The sequence below is a fragment of the Microcebus murinus genome, chromosome 8 (genome assembly GCF_040939455.1).
Source record: "Microcebus murinus isolate Inina chromosome 8, M.murinus_Inina_mat1.0, whole genome shotgun sequence".
Lineage (NCBI taxonomy): Eukaryota > Metazoa > Chordata > Mammalia > Primates > Cheirogaleidae > Microcebus > Microcebus murinus.
Window position 1 is genome coordinate 76,077,938 of NC_134111.1, and position 21,434 is coordinate 76,099,371.

At 37.7% G+C, this 21,434-nt stretch overlaps 1 protein-coding gene across 7 annotated transcripts in view; it reads left to right on the plus strand.

The window, feature by feature from the left end:
• Window positions 1-21,434, plus strand: part of CARF (calcium responsive transcription factor) — a 95,948-nt gene that overhangs the window by 70,422 nt on the left and 4,092 nt on the right. For all 7 annotated transcript variants that reach the window (XM_012738938.3, XM_012738944.3, XM_012738939.3 and 4 more), the window contains 2 exons: window positions 9,344-10,258; window positions 21,070-21,149. The gene's annotated coding sequence lies outside the window, so the exon portion shown is untranslated. The remainder of the gene's footprint in view (window positions 1-9,343; window positions 10,259-21,069; window positions 21,150-21,434) is intronic.

Here is a 21,434-nt window from a genome sequence, read left to right on the forward strand (position 1 = left end):
TGTAATCCTAGCACTCTGGGAGGCCGAGGCGGGCGGATTGCTTGAGGTCAGGAGTTCGAAACCAGCCTGAGCAAGAGCGAGACCCTGTCTCTACTATAAATAGAAAGAAATTAATTGGACAACTAATATATATAGAAAAAATTAGCCGGGCATGGTGGTGCATGCCTGTAGTCCCAGCTACTCGGGAGACTGAGGCAGCAGGATTGCTTGAGCCCAGGAGTTTGAGGTTGCTGTGAGCTAGGCTGACGCCATTGCACTCACTCTAGCCTGGGCAACAAAGTGAGACTCTGTCTCAAAAAAAAAAAAAAGACCTTATATTCAGTATATTTATTCAGTATATTATATTCAGTATAATTACAGAGAGATATGAACATTTATGCAAGATAATTGATATGGTTTGTTTCTAAAAGAAATTATTACACTTTATTAAGATGGTAAATCCATAGAATGCTGAAATTGCTTTCTAAAGGCAGAGCTGCAGCATTAACTCAGAGGCAACATTCTGAAAAGATCAGTACTGTCCTTGAATATCCTTGAATATGTAGTATAGGCATTAGACCAGAGGTACTGTTCTCCCAATAAGAAGAATACATGGGTCTAGGATTCAAGGGGCAGAAGTAGAAGTGGTCCCATTTACCATCATTCCCAATGATACACTGGGAGATTTTATACTTCCCATCCTTTCAGCTCTGTGCTCTGCTGGACTCATCCTGGTCCCTGAAAGGAGCGTACTCTTGACAGAGGAAACAAAGTTTTTATTGAACTACAATCTGGCTGCATCAGTGCATTTTGGAGCTCTTGTATCCAGAGACCAGCATGAGAAGAGGTATCAACATTCTGAGGTAATGGCAGAGGTAATGGACTCTGATCAGCACGAGCAAGTAGGGCAGGAGAACTACATTTGGAACCCAGATGATGCATTTGGGCACCTTTTGTTATTCCCATGCCCAATTTTAACTTTCAATGGACACATGCAGCAGTGTTGTCCTAGAGACAATATGATTGCTCAGACCCTTCAGCAAGTAAAGTTTGGTTTACACCACTTTAAGTTAAAGTGGTGTAAACCAAAGACCTGTTGAGGTGATAGCTGAGAGTGGGGTAAATTATAATACCTAGTGGAAGAGGAAGAACATGAGCATGATTCGCAACCCCTAGATCAACTGCAGTGTCAGAGGGCCCTTCTAAGTTTGCCCTCATGAAGATAAGCCCACAGGAGCCATGGAGGAACTGTATCCTGAACCTGTAGGAAGACATAAATCTGTTCAGTGCAAGGGGTGGGCTGTGGCAGCAATGAAAAGGAGTCACTCAGAGGCCTTGCTATACATCAACTAATTGATAAGTGGCCCCGGCTACTGTGCTCCAGATCTACCATGGTGCTTGCAGAAGCTATGCATCTCTCAGGATGCTCCCAGCCTGTGGCTATGTGGCTGAGTATAGCAGAGGTACTAAGGCAGGCTCACTTCTGTGACAAGGAGGACACTTTGTTGGGCACCTTTGGCCCATCAGCCTTGTGGACTTTATCGATACCAACCAGGCCACTGCATTGAAAACCTCAACTTAAACCAGACCCCTAAAACCTCATAAATACCTCACCTTTGCCTTTGCCTCCCAGAGTTACTGTTAAGATCTGCGGAGGTAGTAGTTTCCCTCACTGTAGTAAGCTGAAAACTCAGTTTTGCTTTTATCAACAGGTTATAGAAGGCCAGTGTGGGATAAACCTGGAGATCAAGCAGGTTCTATGTACCGGATGCGGTGGCTCATGGCTGTAATCCTAGCACTCTGGGAAGCCAAGGCAGGAGGATCACTTGAGCTCAAGAGTTCGAGACCAGCCTGAGCAAGAGTGAGACCTCATCTCTGTTAAAAATAGAAAAGTTGGCCAGACATCATGGTATGCGCTTGTAGTCCCAGCTACTCAGGAGGCTAAGGCAAGAGGATCCCTTGAGCCTAGGAGTTTGAGGTTGCAGTGAGCAATGATGATGCCACTGTGAGACTCTCTCAAAAAAAAAGGTGTTATGAAAGGTCAGAGGCCTTGGAATCCATGGTAATCATAGGGCCAGTTTCATTCCAATACTATGAAAACCATAGAGGTTTATAAGGGATATGCCTTGTTTATATGTTGTAGGAGAATGTATAGCAGAGGTTAGGATTAGAGGTAAACATTTTTATGAATTATCAACATATAAATGGTATTTTAAACTAGGGAACAGAGAGGTTACTTGAGAAGAAAATGTAAGTGAAGAGAAGAATGCCTAAAATCTAATGCTGATGCCCACCAACATTTAGGTTAGCTAGTGTAGGAAGAATGGCCAAGAAGTTAAAATACCAAGAAGGCTTCAAACTGGTCCATTGAATCCACCATGGAATCTGTGAAGGGATGTAGGGTTAGTAAAGATTTAAAATTAGATTAGTTACTAATTAAGGCTGGGCATGGTGGCTCATGGCCTGTAATTCCAACACTTTGGGAGGCCCGGGCAGGAAGATAGCTTGAGCTCAGGAATTTGAGACCAGCCTGGGTAACAAAGCAAGACCTTATCTCTACAAAAAATTTAAAAATTAGCCTTGTGTTGGTGAATGCACCTATAGTCCTAGCTACTTGGGAGGCTGAAGTGGGGAAATCTCCTGAGCCTAGGAGTTCGAGGCTGCAGTGAGCTATGATTGCACCACTGCACTCCAGCCTGGGTAACAGAACAAGACTGTGTCTCTTAAAAAAAAGTTACTAATTAAATCAATCTCTTCAGTTTCTTAGTCAGCAAATATATATTCAACACATTATAAACAGGGGTCTCCAAGAGACAGGTAACTCCAGTCTGAACGCCCCTTAATGTACCATATTTATATATAACCTTCCCCTGCAAGTGAAGGCATCGGGTTGCTAGGCTTGATCTTATGAAACTATTTTAGAACAGTCTGTCTTTTCTGCTTTTCAGTCTTTTCCTAATCACCTACCTTAAACTGTCAATCTTTTATCTTTTTCTACATTATTCAATTTTGAGATTAAATAAACTATAAAACTATTTCACTTATTTTGCTTTTACAGATATGGTTAGATGGCAGTATAATTTCTGGCTTTAAAAAGATGATTAAAATATGTAAATATACTAACTAACTTAAGGAGATACTACCTGTCTTTACAGGTTAATATTTGAAAATACATTGTAATGGTTTTCTTATTTTTAAATCCAGTTATTTTATTTTTTATTGAAAAATATTAAGGAAATACAAGTGGTTTTATTCCCTTGATGAATTGTATAATGCTGAAGTCAGGGCTTTTAGTGTGCCCGTCATTAGAATAGTGTACATTGTACCTGATAGGTAAGTTTTTACCTCTCTCTTCCCTCCCACCCTCTCCCCTTTTTAGTTTCCAATGTCCTTTTATCTTTTTCGTCATTGTAATGTTTTGAGATCAAGTTTATATTCATTAAAAATATGGGTATCTGTAGATCTTCGAGAAGAATTTAGCCAAAAATAAAGGGAAGAACAAAACAACACAAAAACTTCTAGTTTATAGTAGTTATAAAACAATGTTTGGCTTTCAGGGAAACAGGCTTCTATGTCAATTGCATAATAGTAATTCTTTATTCATGAGATCTCTTTATTTCCATGGAAACACTGAAGTCATTTTAATTTTTAATTACACTAGAGTTCACAGTTCCATAGATTTTAACTCTGAAGTAGCAAGCACAGAAGCTAGAGCTTTCTTTACCCCTTCCCACTTAAAAAATACAGAGGAGGAAAACATGGTTTAAAATGATTATGAATTTCATTTAGTTACAACTTTTAGCTGTATGTTAATTATTTCTAATTTCTTCTAAACCTATCCTGCAGTTTTATATCCAATTAATTCCTCTAATTTTGTCTATACATTTTGGTAAAAAGTATTTTATAGCAAGTAAACTGCAATAGAAAATGCAGCAATGGATGCTGGTGGGATTAGTAGTTTGTGAGATATGTGAAATTAACATGAAGTAATAGAGCAGGGAACTAGTTCTACCTCTTAGCTAAGTAATCTTGAGTATCACTTTACTTCTTTGGCCCTCAATTTCTTTATCAGCAACCTGAGGGAGTGAGGATGAATAATCTAAGATCCCTTCTAGCTTTAGAATCTAGTGGTTCTCTGAAAGGTCTTGGCTCTATTAAGCGCATAATTTGTGGGAGTTATTAGCCCAGTATTAATATACTTCTCACAACATGGTCATTTGTCAACAGGGACTGATGCAGACCAATGATAAAAAGCTATTAGATATAACAAATTGTTCACTATGTGGTGTATTGCAGATTTTATAGCTAGGGAATCTTTTATTTTCTTTTTGTATCATTAAATTTCCTGATATATAAGTTTTATAGATTCTGTTTCTATTTGATTGTGGTAATTTTCAGAATGCAAGGGACAAAAGAAAAGGAACTGACATTTATTGACTATCCACTACATATTATGTATCGTGTATTATTACCTAATTATTTTTCAATCTTTATAGCAATCCTATAATAGCAATTATTCATAAATTTTTATTTGTAAATAACATTACTTTTTCATTTTATAAATGAGAAATTGAGCCTTCAAGAGTGTAATTCTGTACCATTTGATATTTGAAGATACAACTTAAAGTATCATTATGAACTTTCACTGTGAAATGAGCTTTAGCTTCTTTCCTATTTGTATTTGCTTATGGTCTCTTATCAGTAGTTCCCTACCTGTTGAATGAGACCTCCAAGGAGTTGTAGAGTAATTGTAGAGAGATTTGAGAATCTAATATTGTCTCTAAACAAATATATGGCTTGCATGTATATGACTATTTGTTCAAATGCAGTAATAAAAATATGCATTGATTTCAGTGGCATTTTGATTTGGTGACAAATTTCATGGCATTTGCTTTTTTTGTTGTTCAAAGAGTGTCTTAAAGAAATGTTTTGATGTGTAGAAGTAACAGTTTGGGAAACCACTGATCTTAATAATTAGCTCTGGGAGATTTTTCACTTTTGGTGTTTGGTTTTCAGTTTTTGTAAGTATAGGTAGCTAGCTATTATAATATCCCTGGTCTCAGCTTGTACAATTTTACAGGAGTAGATGGTTAATAAAGTTTATTCTTACCCTAAAATACTAATCCAGCCCTCTTCAACTTTATTGACATTCTTGAATTAATCCATCACATTTGCAAAAACTGTCAAACTAGACTATAAGGAAGAAATATATACTTTAGCAGTGCTATCAATAAATATACTGGACCATGAACATTTTTAGACCTAGAGCAAATCTTAGAAATCTGATCCAGTGCTTTTTGTTTTTTAACAGATGAATGAATGTGACTCTGAGGGGTTAAATAATTTTCCCAGAGTCATACAGTTAATATCAGAGTTCAAGCTACTTTAATCTAGGTTCACTATAAAAGATGCAATGTTTTATCTAGTAAATTAAAATATTTTTATTGTATTGAGTTGGATTAAACAGACAACTGCTTTTCTGAGACATTGTTTAAAAAAATGCTACTGAGTAAATCTAATAAAAAAATTAAAAGTATGAAAACAATAAGAGCCCATTGAGGAACCTTCAAAAAGATAGAAAAATAATTATATTTAAAACCTCGTAGTTATTTGTCTTCTTTAAACATAATTTGGATCATATGCAGTTATAAATCCTGCTTTTTCAGAACTGAATATTACATTCTATTTTCCATTGCATTAAAAGTTCTTCAAGATTATCATTTTTAATGGATGCATAATATTGCATAATATAGGTATGTCACATCTATTTACTTATTCCCCGTATTGTGGGACATTTAGGTTATTTCTAATTTTTTATGCCAGATATGTTTTGTATAAAGATTTTTTTTTTTTTTTGCATCTCTGACTATTATGTTTCTTGGTTTAGATTCCCAGACATGGAATAGCTGTTTAAAGAGCATAAGCATTTTTCACACTTAATACTATTATCAGATTTCTTTCTATAAATTTATATTATTGGCTGGGCATAGTGGCTCATGCCTGTAATCCCAACGCTTTGGGAGGCTAAGGTGGGAAGATCAGGTGGGAACTCCTTGAGGCCAGGAGTTAGAGACTAGCATGGGCAAAAAAGCAAGACTCTGTCTCTACAAGAAATTTTAAAAATTAGCCCAGCATGGTGGTGCCTGCGACTCTGGAGGCTGACTCAGGAGGATCATTTGAGCTCAGGAGTTTGAGACTAGCCTGAGGAAGAACAAGATCCCATCTCTACTAAAAAAAAAAAAAATATATATATATATATATATATATAAAAATTAGCCGGGCATGGTGGTATATGCCTATAGTCCCAGCTACTCAGGAGGCTGAGGCAGTAGGATTGCTTGAGCCCAGGAGTTTAAGGTTGTTTGTTGTGAGCTAGGCTGACACCATGGCACTCTAGCCCAGGCAACAGAGTAAGACTCTGTTTCAAAAAAAAAAAAAAAGGCAATTTCTGCAGCCTTTGTGGTTTTTTTTTTTTTTTAAACATTTCTGTGAGATATTTTTTGTTTCTTTGTATCACTTGAATAACACAAATGTTCTGGTTGTAAAATATTTAACCCATATAGAAATATACATAGCAACCAGCTCCCTTGTCCACACCCTTCTTTATAGATAACCACTGTCAACAGTATTTTATTTATTTATTTTTTAATCTAAAATGAGATTTATTGCATTTCATGCAGTTTGAAGTCCATGCAGCAAAGGAGACTAGTACAATTTTTAATGAATTTAAAAAATAGGCCGGGCGCAGTGGCTCACGCCTGTAATCCTAGCACTCTGGGAGGCCGAGGCACGCGGATTGCTCAAGGTCAGGAATTCGAAACCACCTTGAGCAAGAGCGAGACCCCGTCTCTACTATTAATAGAAACAAATTAATTGGCCAACTAATATATATAGAAAAAATTAGCCGGGCATGGTGGCGCATGCTTGTAGTCCCAGCTACTCGGGAGGCTGAGGCAGCAGGATTGCTTGAGCCCAGGAGTTTGAGGTTGCTGTGAGCTAGGCTGACGCCACTGCACTCACTCTAGCCTGGGCAACAAAGTGAGACTCTGTCTCAAAAAAAAAAAAAATAAAAAATAAATAAAAAATAAAAATAAAGGCGGGGTGTAGGGGCAGAAAATGCACAAAGTTCTAGTCTCCTTGGGTCCCTGGAAGACAAGGGTGTGGGAATGAAACCATCCACTCTCCGTGGGGAATGTGTCCATCTCTCAAATGCAAGGAATGTTGCCATGGCCTGTCAACAGTATTTTAGAGTGTATTTTTCCTGTCTTTATTCATCTGTACATATTTCCATAATCTTTTATAAAGATCTATGTGTACACAGTTGACCCTTGAACAGCATAGTTTGAACTGCACTTATACCCAGGCAGATTTTTTCAATATGTATAGTTGGCTCACGCCTGTAATCCTAGCACTCTGGCAGGCCAAGGCAGGAAGATTGCTTGAGCTCCAGAATTTGAGACCAACCTGAGCAAGAGCAAGACCCTATCTCTACTAAAAAATAGAAAAATTAGTCGGGCATGGTAGTGTAGCTCTGTAGTCCCAGTTACTTTGGAGGCCGAGGCAGGAGGATCGCTTGAGCCCAGGAGTTTGAGGTTGCTGTGAGCTATGGTGACGCCACTGCACTCTAGCCTGTGCATCCATAGCAAGCAAGACTCTGTCTCAAAGTAAAAAAAAAAAAAAACCCAAAACCAAAAAAATGGTATTCACAGGTGCAACACTCACATATGACTTTTCGTTTCTACGGGCCAGACTGAGGCCCTTGAGTATGTGTAGATTTTGGTTGGGGCATGGGGGATCTGGGAACCAGCCTCTCCCCCAAGATACCAAGGGATTACTTTATATGGATCATAAAATACCTACTATTTAGCATCTTCTTCACTTAATATGTCTTGGAGAGCTTTCTTTCTCCCCTGAACAATGTAAAAAGCTCTTTTCCCCGTTATATGCTTAACACATGATTATTATAAAAAATTTGATCAAGACATAAAATATGTTTTTTTTTTTTTTTTTTTTTTTTGAGACAGAGTCTCGCTTTGTTGCCCAGGCTAGAGTGAGTGCCATGGCGTCAGCCTAGCTCACAGCAACCTCAAACTCCTGGGCTTGAGTGATCCTTCTGCCTCAGCCTCCCGGGTAGCTGGGACTACAGGCATGCGCCACCATGCCCAGCTAATTTTTTATATATATATCAGTTGGCCAATTAATTTCTTTCTATTTATAGTAGAGACGGGGTCTCGCTCTTGCTCAGGCTGGTTTTGAACTCCTGACCTTGAGCAATCCGCCCGCCTCGGCCTCCCAAGAGCTAGGATTACAGGCGTGAGCCACAGCGCCCGGCCAAAATATGTTTTTAAAACAATAAAATTCACCTAAATCTCTCCAGAGATAATCACCACTAATATTTTGGCAATTTTTCTTTAATGAATCTCTTAATGTCTTTTATGTAATTGGTATTTATTCTGACAGCAACTGCAATTTGATTTTGTCACTAAGCACCCAGAATTAGCACAGACCACAGAAATTAAAGGGCATGGTCCCCAACAAGACTGCCCCCACTTCAGACACCAGTCAAAAATAGGGACCCAAGGCCACCTGCATTTTCAACTGACTACAAATCTCCAGGTTCCCACATCTCTCTTTAGCTTTGATAAATCACTAGAACGACTCACAGAACTCAGCAGTTTTATTAGAAAGGATATAAATCACAAAGAGCCAAATGAAGAGACATATAGGATGAGATCTATGAGGGTCCCAAATGCAGAACTTACGTCCTCTTTCCTCATGGAATCAGGGCACATCATCTTCCTGTGATATCAATGTGTTCACCAACCAGGAAGTTCCACTGAGTTTCATGTCCAGAGTTTTTGTTTGGTTTTTAATTAATTAATTAATTAATTTGAGACAGAGTTTCACTTTTTTGCCCAGGCTAGAGTGAGTGCAGTGGCGTCAGCCTAGCTCACAGCAACCTCAAACTCCTGGGCTCAAGTAATCCTGCTGCCTCAGCCTCCCGAGTAGCTGGGACTACAGGCATGCGCCACCGTGCCCGGCTAATTTTTTCTCTCTATATATATTAGTTGGCCAATTATTTTCTATTTATAGTAGAGATGGGGTCTCGCTCTTGCCCAGGCTAGTTTCAAACTCCTGAGCTCAAGCAATCCGCCTGCCTTGGCCTCCCAGAGTGCTAGGATTACAGGCGTGAGCCACCATGCCCGGCCTGTTTGTTTTTTATTATATAGGTATAATTGATTGAATTATTAATGCATGTTTGAACTCCTTCTCCAGCCCCACTCCCTTTCATGGAGGTCAGGAGTTTGGGTTGATATCATATGGCTCAAATCCCCAACCGTCTTATCATGTTTGGTCTTTCTAGTGTGACCAGCCACCCACCTGAAGCTATATAGGTGCCCACCATGCATCATCTTTTTGCAAAAACTCAAGTATAATTCAAGGACCTTGTGAATAACAAAAACACTCATATTACATGGGAAACTCCAAGAATTTAGATTCACTCTCAGGAACCAGCAACAAAGGAAAGTCAAATTCTTTATTATGCTGCAGTATAATATATAGTTTTATTGTTTTATTTTAATTGTGGATGCCTACTTTGGTCTCATATTTCTTACCATGTCACTATACTGGGTCCCTCTCATTTTCTTTCAAGGCTCTTGTGCAGAATGCAAAATATTTTATATTTCAAATGTATTAATCCTCTGTCTATGATAGTTATTTTTTTTCTGTTTGTAGTTTGCCTTTTAATTTTGGTAACTTGTATGCTTAGATAGTTCTTCTCATTTAAATATTTATCTAAAAATTTTTATAGCTTTCTTATGTCTTTTTCCCCTATATATTGAAATAAGTTTGGTGCAGAGGATAAGTAAAGTTTAAATAGATTTTGTTTCAAGTAACCAATAAAATGAATTTTTTAGATTCATGCTTGCAAGGAGTAGGTGGGTTATAAGGAATGGGGAATTTGGTGTGTTATAAGGAAGGTATTTTTATCCCCATTTTTTAGGATGAAGACTCTAAAGTTCAAAAAGGTAAAATAATTTTCCCCAGGTCATCTGGAAAGGGAAGAATTGTCTATGACTCCAAAGTCTAAAAACGGTGCTGAATAAATAGCCAATATCAGAATCACATGTAAATACTGAATGACTTAGAAAGTACCTAAAATTATGATATAATTTGTTCTGATAGGAAAATTGAAAATTAAGTGGAACATAGAAGAAAATCTAGTTATGACACTGGACAATGACATTAAGGTGAAATCTGGTCCCCCAAACAAAAGGTAAGTTTCCTTTGTGTTGGTCAATTTAAATTAAGTCTCTATTTAATACTGAATCATACAAAAATGTTCACCAAATTTAGAGGGTACATGTATGATAGTCCAACTTGTAGGTTTTGTGGTTCACAGAAAATTCACTTCAGGAAATTTAAAGAGGCATAACAAAGAGAGAGCTATATTCCAGAGTGCCACTGTATAATAAAGAACTATTCAGAGACACATCATGCATTAAGATAGAGGAATGAAAGAAGTAGTTGGGCGAGGTGGCCTGGTGCCTCACATCTATAATACTGGGAGGCTGATGTAGGAGGATCGTTTGAGGTGAGTTGTTTGAAACCAACATAAGCAAGAGCAAGGCCCTATCTGTACTAAAAATAGAAAAATTTACTTAGGCATGGTGGCACATGCCTGTAGTCCCAGCTACTGGGAAGGCTGAGGTAGGAGGATTGCTTGAGCCCAGGAGTTGGAGGTTGCTATGAACTGTGATGATGCGATGGCACTCTAGCAAGATTCTGTCTCCAGAAAATAGAAGTGGTTTCAAATAGGAGCCCCAAATTGAAAGTCACAAGGGAAGATGTTGATTACTGATCATGTGGCTTCACATAGGCAAATCCATGTATTATGCTTTAGTGTGAGCAGCATGGATTCTCTTGTTTGAATGATGTGAATGATGGTGAATGAATTTTAGAAGGAACTCTGAGAAAGCTAAATAAAAATTTCAATGTGATAGTATCTTTTCCTTTTTTTCTCTTCTCAATTCTCAATGCCAGGGCACTTTGAGAAACATTTATACTTAAAACACTAGAATATTAAAATGAAAAGAAGGAACAAAATAATTATGGTCACAGCAGATGAATCAAATAATTAAAATTTCAGAGATATATAGCAAGTGAATAAGATAGCACTTGTGAAATACTGCATTAGCAATATTAGTAGCTAAAATGAATTGAACCTTTAAAAGGATGAAATTAGGTAGCAAGATTGTTGAGAAATTGAGTCAGCTCCTAAGTGGCATGCAAGAGAAATCTGTGTTAATACTGATCTAGTGTTTTTACTACTGTACTAATAGTTAAAACAGTAGCTATAATTGTATTCTCCAGGGCTGAGAATCCTATAAAATTAGCAAAGTAGTTTATCAGTTGTGCCATGAAATTGTTATAGAAACTGCAAAGGGGTTTCAGCCTAGGTCCAATTGCTCATCCCATAAGGACCCAATGATCGAGATAATGAGGATGTGCCAAGGAAGAAAGAAATTATCATTATTATTATTATTATTATTATTGTAAGACAGAGTCTCACTCAACATGTTGCCCAAGCCAGAGTGCCATGGCATCAGCCTAGCTCACAGCAACCTCAAACTCCTGGGCTCAAGCAATCCTACTGCCTCAGCCTCCCAAGTAGCTGGGACTACAGGCATGTACCACCATGCCCAGCTAATTATATATATATATATTTTTTAGTTGTCCAGCTAATTTTTTTTCTATTATTTTTTAGTAGAGACAGGGGTCTTGCTCTTGCTCAGGCTGGTCTTGAACTTCTAAGCTCAAACAATCTGCCCGCCTCAGCCTCCCAGAGTGCTAGGATTACAGGCATGAGCCACCACACCTGGCCGAAAGAAATTATTTTAATACAAAAAACATTTTTCCTGGAAAAGGGGAGAAGCAGCCTCAAATCTGTCTCTCTGACTAAGGGAGATCATGGGGTTTTTATGGAGGGCGATATGCCTTGGGGCAGGTCAAGGAGGAGAGTGAGTCTTGGCATTAGGAAGTCTACACCCTGGGCCCTTCAGAATCTCAACTCCTTTGTCTTGAAGAAAATCCACCATTCTGAAAAACAACTCAAAAGGTGGAATAGTTAATTAAGGGAGAGGATTATAAAAACAATATAGGTTTCAATGAAATTTGTTCTCAGAGTCAGTTATAAAAGCATTGGAAGCACGGTTTTGCAGAAAAATCCATTTTATATGGTATATTGTATTTGAGCTTTATATTTTCTTCATAAGTAGGATTTGTCATTCACTTTATTTCAAAGTATATTTACATCTTAATTTTTTTCACAAAATTTCTGTGATAGAGCCAAATTCCTATTTTACTACTGAAGACACTGAGTTATAGGGAATAAGTGACATGTTTATTAGTATTACATGTGTAATAATTTGGAGTTGAAATTATATAGACATATTAACTTGCAGGTAGTCTTCTGATGCTTAGCTGAATAATTTTTTTTTTTTTTTTTTTTGAGACAGAGTCTCGCTTTGTTGCCCAGGCTAGAGTGAGTGCCGTGGCATCAGCCTAGCTCACAGCAACCTCAAACTCCTGGGCTCGAGTGATCCTTCTGCCTCAGCCTCCCGGGTAGCTGGGACTACAGGCATGCGCCACCATGCCCGGCTAATTTTATATATATATCAGTTGGCCAATTAATTTCTTTCTATTTATAGTAGAGACGGGGTCTCGCTCTTGCTCAGGCTGGTTTTGAACTCCTGACCTTGAGCAATCCGCCCGCCTCGGCCTCCCAAGAGCTAGGATTACAGGCATGAGCCACAGCGCCCGGCCTGAATAATTTTTATATTTGAGATTATCTAAGCCATAACCATTAAAGCTTAGAATTCTTAAATTTTCTTGTTTGACATAGCTTTTCAATAATTCTTCTCACAATAACAGCCCTAAAGCATTTATTTTAAAGAGAAAATGAACAGAAATGCACTGAATCACTTATTATGAAAAAAGAATTATCTTCACCTCTGAAGTATTGCATGGATTTTATGCATTGATATAATATTAAATGCACAATGAATGACAATATGTTTAATGATTTATTTTTTCAGTAATATACATGAAACCTACAATGCAAATGTTACTGTTTCAAAAGTCATTTAAAGAGGATTACCTAATGACTTGCTACATAGCAGTATACACTTTCTTTTTAACTTGCCTTCCCTTCCCCAAGTTAAGGAGCATTTGAACTATTAACAATGCCGGAAGCACTCTCGGAGGCCAAGGCAGGAGGATTGCTTGAAGCCAGGAGTTTGAAACCAGCCGCCTGGGCAACACAACGAGACTCTGTCTCTACCAATAAAAAAAACCAAAACAAAAATAAAACTATGGGAACATTTAGGAAAATGTTGTGATAAATGCATAAAAAACTTCATAGTTTTTAGTCTCTGGAGATATTGTTATTATAAAGAGAATCCATGCCAGAAGACGCAAAACCTTAAAAAAAAAAAAATAAAAAAAAAAAAAATAAAAAATAAAGAGAATCCAACAAACCAAATTCCAGCATGTGTTCTAGGGTAGCATGGCAGACTGTAAATTGTCTCCCTCAATTCAGTTTTCTATAGTAGTAGCTTGGCACATGAATTCTAGTCAGAAATAATATTTTCCAGTATACTTTCCAGCTGGATGTAGCCATTGACTAAGGTCTTTCCCATTGGATGTGAGAAGAAATGATAGGCAACTTCCGTATCACTTGCTTAAAAGGAAGTTGCCCTTTATTTCTATTCTTTCTCCCTTCCTGTGAACTGGTTGACAAAAACAACATCATAGGGGACAGAAGAGCAATGAGAAGGAAGGGACTGAGGTCTCTGAATCTCATTGTGAACTGGAGTTGTCCTACCACCTGAACAGCTTATCTACCTTTAGATTGTTATAAGCAAAGAAATAGGCTGGGCGCAGTGGCTCATGCTTATAATCCTACCACTTTGGTAGGCCAAGGTGGAAAGTTCACTTGAGTCCAGGAGTTTGAGATAGCCTGAGCAAAATAGTGAGACTCCATCACTACAAAAAATAGAAGAATTAGCCAGGCATGATGGTGCATGTGCCTCTAGTCCCAGCTACTTGGGAGGCTGAGACAGGTGGATCCCTTGAGCCCAGGAGTTTGAGATTGCTGTGAGCTATGATGACGCTGCTGCACTCTTGCTGGGACTACAGGTGCACTGTACCATTCCCAGCTGATTTTTAATTTTTGAAAATTTTTGTAGAGATGGGGTTCTCACTATGTTGCCTAGGATTCTCTCTTTTATTATGGTAAATTATACATAATGTAGAATTATACATAATGTAGAATTTACCCTTTAAAACATTTGTAAGTATACAGTTTTGTTGGCATTCAGTACATTCACATTGTTGTGCAACCATCATCATCCATCTCCAGAACTCTTCATCATCCCAAACTGAAACTATGTACCCATTAAACCATAACTCTCCATTTTACCCCACCTCAGTGATTCTAATTTTTTTTTTTACAATAAAATGCTCTTTCAGGATCCACTAAAATATCAGAAATTAGGAAACTAAGCTTTTGCAATGCCATTTCTATTTCTAAAAATTATTCAACTAAGGGTATATCTCTTACAGAGGCTGCTTGATTTCTTATTTGGAAATTTAAACAAGTTGAAAAAAACCAACAATTTTTTTTTCTTGAACTTTCTGTCCTCAGTCTAAATTTATACTGAAACAAGCTTTTGTTTTCATTCATAATTATTTCTTTAAGCCACTGTTTTCCATCTGTTTATTCACAGCTAGAAACCATAATCTTCTTGACCTACTAATCTGTTTTGTGGTGATGAAGTGATGAATCATGTGATAAACAAAAGCTAATGATCCTTTTGGCAGAAAATAAATATGGGAATGGAATGCTCAATAAACAAAGATATTTTCCCCTACATTAAATCCATTATAATAAAATAAGAAAAAGGAAATATATAACTTTTTTCAGAAATGTCTTCAAAAATTGTGAAACATTTGCTATTTTAATCATTGTTGAGTTGAATGCCTTTAATATTAATATTTGTGAAACTTTCAATTTAAATAGGAACTACTAGATCTCAGATCTATGCTTTTTTTAAAAGAATACTTTATTACTATTAAAATGTTGATATAATATGAAAACACCCTATGGGTCATGGTTATAATTTTTTACTGCTAAAACTCTAGATCTCATATTATAATTTTAATTTCAAATAAATTAATAATTATTAATCCACTTTATTACTCAAACAGAAAGAGTAAAAGGAGATAATAAAATGAATATACAAGTCGAAACAAGTATCTAAAAACCTAAAACACAGTACCAGATATAGTTCCTATGAATGCTAATAAATTAATGTTAAGAAATAGCTTGCATTCTTTGACTCTTACTATGGAAAACAGGGAAGAACTAACTGACTGGGGTAGAGATTACACAAAAATGGTTTTTTTCATTTTTAATTCTTTTAGTGTAGGCAGGGCTCAGTAGCTCATGCCTGTAATCCCAGCACTTTGGGAGGCAGAAGTGAGAGGATCACTTGAGGCCAGGAAATTGAGAACAGCCTAGGCAACATAACGAGACACCTTCTCTACACAAAAAATTATTTATTTATTTATTTTAGTATGATATTGCTATAAGAAAAAAACTGTTCCTTGATACCTAATGAGTAAAGAGAGCTCAGGTGTTGATTCACTTGAATTTGAAGGAGAACAATTAAACTTCAAGAAAGCTGCTTTCTGCCGGGCACAGTCACACCTGTAATCCCTGGCTAGGAGGCTGAGGGAGGATCGCTTTTTTGAGATCAGCCTGAGCAAGAGCAAGACCCCATCCCTACTAAAAATAGAAAAATTAGCCGGGCAACTAGAAATAGAAAAAATTCGTGAGGTGTGGTGGCACGTACCTGTAGTCCCAGCTACTTGGGAGGCTGAGACAGGAGGATCACTTGAGCCCAGGAGTTTGAAGTTGCTATGAGCCAGGCTGATGCCATGGCACACTAACCCAGGCAACAAAGCCAAGACTCTGTCTAAAAAAAATTAGCTACTTTCTTTCTTTTTTTTTTTTTTGAGACAGAGTCTTACTTTGTTGCCTAGGCTAGAGTGAGTGCCGTGCGTGGCGTCAGCCTAGCTCACAGCAATCTCAAACTCCTGGGCTCAAGTAGTCCTCCTGCCTCAGCCTCCCAAGTAGCTGGGACTACTGACATGCGCCTCCGTGCCCAGCTAATTTTTTCTATATATATTAGTTGGGCAATTAATTTCTTTCTATTTATAGTAGAGACAGGGTCTTGCTCTTGCTCAGGCTGGTTTCAAACTCCTGACCTCCAGCGATTCTCCCGCCTCGGCCTCCTAGAGTGCTAGGATTACAGATATGAGCTGCCGCGCCCAGCCTTGCTGCTTTCTTAAGAGAAGAAATGTCCCATTCTCATAAAGAAGAAATGTCTCAAAATGTTTTCACATTTGGACATAAGAAGATTTTAAAAAGAAAAAATGCTAATCTTTGAATAAAAATTACCTGTAATTTCCTTTTTTCTCCTGATTAAAGAATTTTTCTCTACTATAGAATGTAGAAGTCTTAACTTTCAATTAACTTCCCAGCCTGCATGGGAAGTTCATTATAGATGAAAGTGAAGTGGTTTTCTTTCATGTTTCAACTTAATTTTAATTACTGTCTTCTCTCTCTCTCTCTCTTTCTCTGTGTGTGTGTGTGTGTGTATGGTTACATGTTGCCTTGGGCAAGATATCACAAGGTCTAAGACAACAAATATAGTTTTGATCTTGTTACATCCCTGCATAAAAACTTTAATTTTTACACATATTGAAATCTAAATCATTGAGCTGGTATTCAAGGACCCATTGTGAGCTGGCTGCAACTTATATCCTCCCAATCTTATCTCTTTGCTGCTTCTACCCTAGATAGATTGGTCAAATAAGTCATGATCTCCTCAAATCACAGAGGCAAATTTCCTCAAGAGCCAAGCTTTCTTTTTTTTTTTTTTTTCCATCATGAGTTGTAGCAAGTAAAGAGCCAAGCTTTCTAATGCATTTTCTTTTCAAAATTCTTCTCTTTTTTCTTTCTGGACACTGGAATTCTAATATTCCTTCAAGGCCTACCTCAGGTACACTCTCCATTAGATACCTTCCCTAACTATAGTGATAACATGGTGGCATCTCTCTGTAACTCTCCCCATTCAGTGAAACTTTTCCTTTTTTAAGAATTCCCTTCTTTGTTCTATTTCTTTTTCTTTCTTTATCTTATGCTTCAGATATGCCTTTTCAGCCCTGAGTCCTAAAGCGGTTGTTAGAGTAGGCATTCAATTAAAGAGTACATAAGTGTGAAAGTCAAATATGGCTAGCTGTTATAAATTTTGCTTTTTTGCTAGTTAATTGTGTGACCTTTGTGCCAGTTACTTAAATTTTCTGAATCATAGTTTTCTAATCTGTAAAATGAGGAGAATTACATTTGCCTTGCAGTGTTACTTTGAGAATTAGAGATAAAAGATGTAAAAGCATAGTATTGTTTACACAGTAGCTGCTCAACAAATTATTATTATGCAGGCTTGAGTTTTAGTCCCCATTCTACTGGTAGCCACCAAAAGGGAGCCCTGTATTAATTTGTACTTTTAGAACTGGATCACGTTCTTAAAGTTCTCATTACACCATTATCAAGTAAGTTGAACCTACCTTGCCTCTCATGAGGGTTCTGAAGGACATCTTATAGGACTATGAGATTCTGGAAACCAGAGTTTCTCAACTGGGGACAATTTGCAACCCTCCCTCATGGGGATATTTGGCCATATTTGGAGACATTTTTGGTTGTCACAACTGGAAGATGCTCCTGGCCTTTACTGGGGTAGAGGGTAGGCATGTTGCTAAACATTCTACAATGCACAGGACAGCTCACAATAACAAAGATACATCCAGTTCAAAATGTCACTACTGCTGAATTTGAGAAATCCTGCTTTAACCTCATCATCCTATGGACTCTGAAAAGCCAGCCCAATGTAGTCAAAAAAGCCTAGGAATAAGGAGTTTCAGTTTCTAGTGCAATTTCTGTCAACCACAAGTAGTGTATTATAGGACAAGCCAACCCCTCTGGATCTCAATTTATTTTTAATGAATTGTCATTTAACTTACTCATTTATCCCCTATGTTTCCTACAATTCAAATTAGCTCTGCCACTAACCACATGTGACTATTAAAATTAAAACTAAAAATTCATTTCTCACTTGTATAAGCTACATTTCAATTGTTCAATAGCTACATATGGCTAGTGCCTACTGTTTTGAACAGCACAGATGTGGAACATTTCCATTATTGCAAAAAGTTATCTTAGCACTGGTCTAGAGGCTTGGTTAGATTTATATTAAGGCCTTTATTTTATTTTATTTTTTTATTTCAGCATATTATGGGGGTACAAATGTTTAGGTTATGTGTATTACCTTCCTCCCCCTTCCCCCTAGAGTCAGGGTTTCAAGCATGTCCATCCCCCAGATAGTGCTCTTGATTTTTTATTTTTTTATTTTTTTGAGACAGAGTCTTGCTTTGTTGCCCAGGCTAGATTGAGTGCCGTGGCATCAGCCTAGCTCACAGCAACCTCAAACTCCTGGGCTCAAGCAATCCTCCTGCCTCAGCCTCCCAAGTAGCTGGGACTATAGGCATGCGCCACCATGCCCAGCTGATTTTTTCTATATATATTAGTTGGCCAATTAATTTCTTTCTATTTATAGTAGAGACAGGGTCTCGCTCTTGCTCAGGCTGGTTTCTCCTGACCTCCAGCAATCCTCTCGCCTCGGCCTACCAGAGTGCTAGGATTATAGGCGTGAGCCACCATGCCTGGCTGATTTTTAAATATTTAAGACAGAGGCACTGAATTACATGATCTCTATGGTAACATCAAATTCTTCGGTTCTGAGATACTACAGGAGAATACATAATCTGCTTTAATAAAATAATCTGTAAATGGGTAGCTGAGTAGTTTTGATAACACCCACATTCCAATCAATATAATCATAATGAGAGTGTTTTCATGAGCATATCTGACATTGTGACAACTGTATGGTACCCACTGGAAAGGTATGGATAACACTTCTGGTGTCTAGGAACTTGGAGGACTCTGAAGTCCATCCTAGCAAAAAAAAAAAAAAAAGCTGAACAAACTAGGCTAGGTGCAGTGGCTCACATCTGTATCCCAGTATTTTGGGAGACTGAGGCAAGAGGATCACTTGAGACCAGGAGTTAGAGGCCAGCCTGAGCAACATAGTGAGACCCCTGTCTTTACAAAAAAATTAAAAAAATTAGCTGGATATAATTGACATCTATTGACTACTTACCCAACAAGAGCAGAATACACATTCTTATCAAACTCACATGGAACATTTATCAACATAGACCACATTCTGGGCCATAAAACTTACCTTAATAAATTTAGAAGAATACATATTATATAATGTCTGCTCTTAGACTTCAATACAATTAAACTAAAAAGCTATAATAGAAAGATATGTGGGAAATCCCCAAATACTTGGGAGATCAAACAATGCACTTCTAAATAACATGGGTCAAAGAAGAAATCTCAAGAGAAATTGAAATATATTTTGAACTAAGTGAAAATACAACTTATCAAAATTTGGGGGATGCAGCAAAAACAGTGCTTAGAGGTAATTTTATAGCATTGAATATATGTATCAGAACAAAAGGAAGATCTAAAGTCAATAATCTAAGCTTCCACCTTAGAAAACTAAAAAACAAAGAGTAAATTAAATCCAAAGCAAGCAGAAGAAAAGAAATGACAAAAATTAGAGTACATGTCAATGAAATTAAAATAGGAAGTCAATAAAATCAAAAGCAAAGCTGGTTTTTTGAAAAGATCAATAAAATCAATAAGCCTCTAGCTAGGCTAACTAAAAATGTATGGACAGAATGGAGATAGCTCAGATAGGATTTAGGAAAGGGGAGCTTGAAGAACAAAACCTTGCCCATATGTCTCCAGCTCTGTCTGAGGGAAACTGCCCAATCTAGCAGAATTGAGTATCTGTTTCAATTGGCAGGTTGCCTACAGTGGAAATGGTTGCACACAGGCTATTATACAAGATGACATTATCCATCAAGTTAATCTAATTAATTTTACTTTTTATGACTCATGATGAAAATACAACCCTGAGAATGTAATTTCCTTCCTTATGCAATTCTTTCTATGGGGAGATAATGCCTTGACCAAGAGAGATGAATAGTCCAATTGCCTCAGCAGGTATATTTTTCATTGTTAATTTAATTTAGTGGTATTTTAAGGTTATATCTGTTGAGGTGAACTGAAACTCTTAACCCTGATAACAGCTGAGAAGCTATTTGTGTGTAGAACCATTTAATTTAATGTGGAGGCTTTTTGCCATAAAAATCAGGCCAGAAATATGCTTGTAACATAAAAGGCCAGGCTATTTTAGAAGCTGCTAAGTCACACAATCTTATTTTTTAAAATGTGTTCTCAGCGTGGTAAATGTGTTTACCTGAGGTATATTAGGAGAAAAAGTAGCTGTAGCTTCATTGTTGGAGAGACACCTAAGTGCTGAAGGCTCCACTCATGAAATCAAAGCTTATCCCTACTCCTGGGAGCCATCAGAAAAGCCTTAGCAGAGGAAGAATATTGGCATCTAGCTGACATCTGGGTGCTACCTAAATGCAGCAGAATTTATCAGACTCAAGAAGGTGCTGGGTCGTATATTTTCTTATTCTGTGAGGATAATGGGGACGCTGGAGAGGAACGGTTTAAAGATAGGACTTTGGGGAGGGACAGAAGGAAAACTGAGGAGAATTGGGGAAACTAGGAAACTAGGGATTGTCCAAGAGGGACATCTTATTTAAACCTATGCAATGAGGTATTATGATTGTTGCCTGTGTGTGGTATAAGGGAAAAAGTTAGCCAAACATAACTCCTAATCTCCCCTGACTCTCTGTTACCTAGGGAGACTTGAAGTCTTTAGCAAAAGAACTGCTTAATTCTGTATTGCAATCTAGTGTGCATTTTGTCTGAGGGAAAAGGAAAAGGCAATATTAAACTGGGATAATTCTTGTTCACAGAAGTTTGGTGGGCACCAGCCTTAGTAGAATTATTAGACAGAAAAGAGGATCAACTAGCAGACTCCCCAGAGACAATATGGGTAAGTTGCCTGATTTTCTCCTCCTTAGTGCATAACTTCAGCCCTCCTATTGGACTGAAAGGATGGATTTGCCACATAGGTTACATGTTTTAGTCCTTTGTGAGGTTGCCTAGGATAAGTCAGTTCCCTGGAGTTTTCTTACCTGTTGGCAAATCTGAGGCCTGCTTCCTTGATACATATCAAAACAATGGCTGGGCGCGGTGGCTCACACCTATAATCCTAACAATCTAGGAGGCCAAGGCAGGTGGATCACTCAAGATCAGGAGTTCGAAACCAGCCTGAGCA